Source organism: Tasmannia lanceolata, unplaced genomic scaffold (assembly GCF_043159265.1).
Source record: "Tasmannia lanceolata isolate RefF3 unplaced genomic scaffold, GAP_Taslan_0.1 ptg000015l, whole genome shotgun sequence".
NCBI lineage: Eukaryota > Viridiplantae > Streptophyta > Magnoliopsida > Canellales > Winteraceae > Tasmannia > Tasmannia lanceolata.
In genome coordinates this window covers 2,707,183-2,713,005 of record NW_027518692.1, presented here as the reverse complement: position 1 = coordinate 2,713,005, position 5,823 = coordinate 2,707,183, and the positions used below count along the sequence as shown (strand labels likewise).

At 40.4% G+C, this 5,823-nt stretch overlaps 1 pseudogene; it reads left to right on the top strand.

Moving 5' to 3' along the window:
* Nucleotides 1-2,315: 2,315 nt before the first annotated feature.
* Nucleotides 2,316-3,276, top strand: LOC143846686 (isoaspartyl peptidase/L-asparaginase 1 pseudogene; annotated as a pseudogene).
* Nucleotides 3,277-5,823: the final 2,547 nt, after the last annotated feature.

The following is a 5,823-nucleotide window of genomic DNA, read 5'->3' as shown; positions in this document are numbered from 1 at the left end:
TGTATGCTGTGCAGTGTGTGAATCCCTTATTTTAAACACCTATTTGGTGCCCCTGGATTCTAAGCGATTTAAATTCCCATTTATAATGATTTTAACCCAAAATTCTTCAAAGTTAGTAAAAAATGGCATTTTAACAGAGTTAGGCAATATCTCGCAAGAATATCCCCAGCAGAGTCGCCAGCCTGTGGACCCCGATCCGAGAGAGAGGCGGGGGACGTGCCCCCATGCGCAGTCTCAGGATCATCCACGTGAATGGAGAGCTCTACCAAGGAACTCTCGAAAGAAGTGCCTCTCACAGCATGAGTGGCGATATAAAAGGTGAGATACCTCTCGATTCGGGGACTAGCCCAGATTCGAGGCGTACCTTAAACAAAGAAGAGTCGCCATCCAAGGAAGTGGGCCAAGGATCCCATACTATGCTCTGTTGCAACGGATAACCAGAGATTATAAAAAGAGGGTTCGTGCCTGGTTACGAATTCGGAAGGTCTAAAGAGCACCTCATCCGCCCAAGTGCAAACACCTGGTCTCTTATGCCATTTACTTTTGATTTTGAAGAGTTTTGGGCGAAAGTCATATGAAATGGGAATCAATATCTCCGAGAAGACGTCTATCTAATCATGCATGTCTCGGAGATGAAAATAATAAGCACACATGAGATAAATGAAATAAGTGTCACCTGAGAATAACTAGGTTATGAATGTTATACCCAATTGGTGTCTAAGTTCTGGTGTGCAAACACATGCATGTTACAGTTAAAGGTATAGGATCTGTACATGAAAGTAAGAAAACACAGCAAAACACACAACACAATTCAATTCTATACATGACTGGACAAAATGAGTCCTAACTCTAATGCGACCTGACTCGGACCAAGATGACCGTCCATCCCAGCTGCTCTACGTATCCCGGCCTCTGGAAGAATCGGAGTCAACGTAGTTCGATGCCCTATTCTAAACTACTATGCCTAACCATCTAGAACCGCTATCCTAGACTCGATCCACTAGACTCAACTGATTTTTAAAGCTTTTTTATACAATTGCTTAAGTTCATGTGAATTGTAATTTTTAGGACTCTCTATATGCCCTAACTAATGCAATTTAATTAGCCTTAAACTAATGCAGGTGAGCCCTACATCCTATGTGTAACAAGGCTGTGCAACCTAAGGAAAACCATGGGCTGACTATATGCTTCCTAGTCTAGCCATCGGTTCGACTGAATGTCTAACCGATCGACTTGAGGCCTCCTAACTCTAGGGACACTCACACGACAGGACACACCATATCAACAAATCAGGACAGACTCCTAACTCTAAAACACCCTAAATGTCTAGGACAGAATCCTAACTCTAGGGGAATATCCTTTTGAAAAAGGGTTTGAATATTTTTGTATTTTTGGAAGATTTGAAATGTTTTATTTTTAAAGGTTTGGCTGGACTTGGGATGAAGATCCCAAGCTGCACTACGTACCCTATGGAAAGGGATCAAGCCAACGTAGTTCGGAATTGATTTTCCTAACTACTCTGAAAGACTCAAGATTTTTAAGGTTTTTGGTTTTTGGAATGTTTTTGATGTTTTTGACACGAGAGGACTGAATCCTATCATCATAAGGGGAGGACAGACTCCTGATATCCCGCAAAGGTCGGACATCATCCTATGCTTTGCGGGGGAAAAAGACAGAAACACGACTCTGCAAGGGTTGGACAGCATCCTATACCTTGCAAGAGCGGATAGAAGAACATGATCTGATGAAAGGTTGGATAAAATCCTAACCCCTATGATGATAGAATTTGATTCCTGAACAAGAGGACTGACGCTCTAGACTAAAGACGGATTCCTATGCTAGTGGACTATCAAACTAAGATAAAGCTCACAAGTAATAAGGAAAAAGAGACCTTGTGCATATTTGGCAAAGGTAAAACACCCAGCCGGGCCGGACAGCTACCTAGCCCTAGGGTGCAACAAATGTGCAACCCAATACCCATAAGGGTAGGGGTATGTTGCCAAGCCGAGTAAGGTGTTCTCCCAAAACTAAACGACGCACAAAGATGAGGTTTAGCAAGATAATGAGACTGGGTAAGTCTCTTAGACACAGAGGTAGGATAGAGAAAAATGCTAGCAAGACTGGGCAAGTCTCCTAAGCATAAGGATGGGCTCCAAGTATCCTTATCATTGCCCTTGCAATGAAGAACAAAAGGTTTCAGGGTATCTAAAAGACTGAGGATTTTTTTTACCGAAATAAGAGGAAAGAATGGGGGAGAGGGTACTATCATGATCCAATAAAATCCCTCTAAGGATGGGCTTAGGCTATCACTTTACAAGGAGGAGCAGGAGACATCCCACTCTCTCTTTCACCTAATCGGAAACAACCCTGAGAGGCTGCCCTTCGCCATTGCCTTCAAATCGGTGCATCTGCCCTCAAAGCCAACAAACCACCTTTAGATGTTGTCGAGCTCGTGGTTCGCGAACTAGAAAATAACCAAAATTTCAATGTTGGGAGAGGCTCTGTTTTAACTAGCAATGATACGGTTGAAATGGAAGCATGCATCATGGATGGAAATACAAAGAAATGTGGAGCTGTTTCGGGTCTGTCCACTGTTGTCAATCCTATATCCCTTGCATGACTTATGGTGGAGAAAACTCCTCATATTTATCTGGCATTTGATGCTGCGGAAGCATTTGCAAGGGAACAAGGGGTCGAAACTGTAGATGCAAACCATTTCATCACTCCAGAAAATGCCGAAAAGCTAAGACAAGCAAAAGAAGCCAACAGAGTGCAGTTAGATTACACTCAACCCATTATTGGAAACGCACCAAAAGAAACATCAGCCCCCAAAGGTGATAGCCAGATTGGGACTATTGGATGCGTGGCCGTCGACAATATGAGAAACTTAGCTACTGCAACTTCCACAGGCAGCTTCGTGAATAAAATGGTGGGAAGGATTGGAGATACCCCTATCATAGATGCAGGGACCTATGCAAACAGCTTATGTGCAGTCTTGGCAACTGGCAAAGGTGAATCTATCATTAAAGCTACAGTTGCCCGAGATGTTGCTGCCCTTATGGAGTACAAAGGACTTTCTCTGAAGGAAGCAGTTGCTTATGTTATACAACATTGTGTTGCAAAACGAAATGTTGGCCTAGTTGCGGTTTCAGCTGAAGGAGAGGCCACCATGCCATTCAACACAGCAGGTATGTTTAGGGCTTGTGCTACAGAGGATGGTTATTCTGAAATTGGAATATGGTGATTTTGTGATGCAGTTTAAAATCCAAACATTGGTTCATGAACAAATAAATAACAATTGGAGTCTCCTGTAAGGCTCTAACAAAAATAATAATAATAATAATATATTCATTAACATACTTTCTTTTCTAAAAAAAATGATATATTCTACCAGATCAAAGCAAGATAATGAGATTACACTAAATATCTAGGGAAATTTTTACAAGAACACAAATCCTCACAAAATCTGTAAAAATCTACTATAAATATAGCATCACATCAGGGCACATACCTAAAGAATACATTTATAAAAAAAATCACAGCAACATCTATGAAATTTATGAGAAATAAACCTTTGAACTATTTGAGTACAAAATCAAGCTATTATTTAGAGTCATTCAACCTTCAAAAATAAGCAAATCAAGATCATAAATGAACATTTAAGAAGAACTACTTACCTGAATTAATGATGAAGCACCTCTTTTTTTTTTAGAATCAATGTACAAAGCTCAAAGAATTTCGCCAAAAAAATGCAAGAGATTAACCGATCGGATCGTGAAATGTGTAAATTGCTGAAGAAAATGATGATCTTCTTTTTCTACTGTTTAAAAAAAAATGAGAGCAGCAAGCTACATAGCATGATGATCAAAACAGAGGAAATCCACCGGAAAAGTTACCGGATCTTGGCCGGAGAAGATGATCGGTGCTCGGGTTTCAGTTAGGGTTTGAATCAAAGGATCTCTCTCTTTATTTCTCACTCTCTTGATTTTTTCTAAAAAAATGAAAGGATCTTGCGAGGATTGAATCAGATCTTGATTATAGAGGAGAAAATGGAGAGGCTAATGTTATAAATCTAAGGGTTTTTCTTGAACCTAAGGTTTAAGATCATGAAAGGGAGAAATAGAGGGAGCATAAGCTAATAATAGAAGAAGCAGGGGTCACGGCCAGAGGTTTGCCGGAATATGACCGGAGTATGGCCGGAGAAGATGGAAAAATTGCCAGGGTTTGCGACGAGATCTACCTTCTCTCTCCTTTTCTCACTCTCTCTGTCTTTGTTGTAAAAATGAGAGAGAGCTTCAAAACCCCACTCGATGCCTTTTTATAGATGAGAATGGGGTTATTGATTTCAGCACTCCCCTCCTTTGGTAGCCACACACCCCACTTAGTTTATTCCTTTTAATTTCTTGCCCTCAATAACCTGTTTTGGCACACCCTGATTCTGATGAATCACTCCCCTTCTCTCTATGCTATTTCAAAGAAAATGGGTATCCCATTTATTTTATCCGATCCCTCTTTTGACAGGAAATGATATAATTGACCCCTCTTTCTTTTCATTTGGACAGCCCCCATCTATCTAATTCACCCCCTTCTACTTTAGATAAAAATGAATCGTATGAGTAAAACCATGTTTTGATAGTTGTACTAACTTATCTAGTTTTTTCTTCTTTCACAGGCTTGTGCATGGGGATGAGTGTCGGCATATCTCTGTTGGATGTTTCACCTATATTTAACCCTCTCTGCTTGCTGAATTAGAAAATGATGTTAGCACACTATGTTTGATAGATGCACTCTAATAATCTGTCTTTTCCTTTTAATCTTACCTTAAAAAAAAAACTAGGGGCCTAGCATCATAATGTTTTTGATAAGTTTCACTCTCTCAACTTTCCTTTGGACAACCACCCTGCTAGCATATTTGTGACTATGTTTTACCCTATAAGGGGTGGTCCAAGATGAAAAAATGGCTCTTTAAAGAAAAGAATATATTTGCACATATTCGGCCCATCTTTTTCCCCATTTCTTACCCATTTTCCGCAAAATTTTGTACCGATCTTTCAAGGACAGCAACAACCCTTCGGGTAAAATCTCACACACAAACGAACAAGATGGACTAGTAAAAATATCTCAGCTAGGTTCTTAGGAAATTTCAAGATTGGACTTCGAAAATTTTATTCGATTTCGAGAATTAGGGTCCGGTCAAAATGGGGTGTCTACACTATGAATGGCAGATTCAGAAAGGAAGGAGCTGATTGTCCGTTCTACGGTTTTCCTAAGCCTTGGTATGATGAAAATGGGACAAAGAAATTGTCGAGTTTAGAGATTTTCTTTACCAATTAGCTGCCAGAGGACTTCTTTCTTGATCAGATTTCAGTGACAGAGAAGCAAGACACAGATTGGGTTGAGAACCTTGAATCAGAACTCTTAGACTCCTTGTTCCAAGTTGAGGCACCAGTCATTGCGATGATTGGAAGAGATACAGCTTTCATGAGCCCAAAAGATTGCATACTCCAGCCGAGGGACCTTTGGATAACTGGATCTCTAGGTTATACCCCTAGTAGTCTTTCAGCATAGTCCAGTCCCTTCAAAAGAGTCAGCCGTTTCAAAATGTGAGTCAGTTTCTGAGTTTGTCCTAGAGTCTCTGTCATTTCTAACTTTTCTTTTGATGCAGGTACTGTAGAGGTCGGGTCAACTTCTGGAGTTTGTGATGAGTCTATCTCTGGTGGTGTCAAGTCCGAGTCTGAAGACGTCTTCATTGATGTTTCATTTGTATATATTTCTGATTGTATTGACACTGATGTCAATTTATCTTTTCATTCTGTTTCAGAG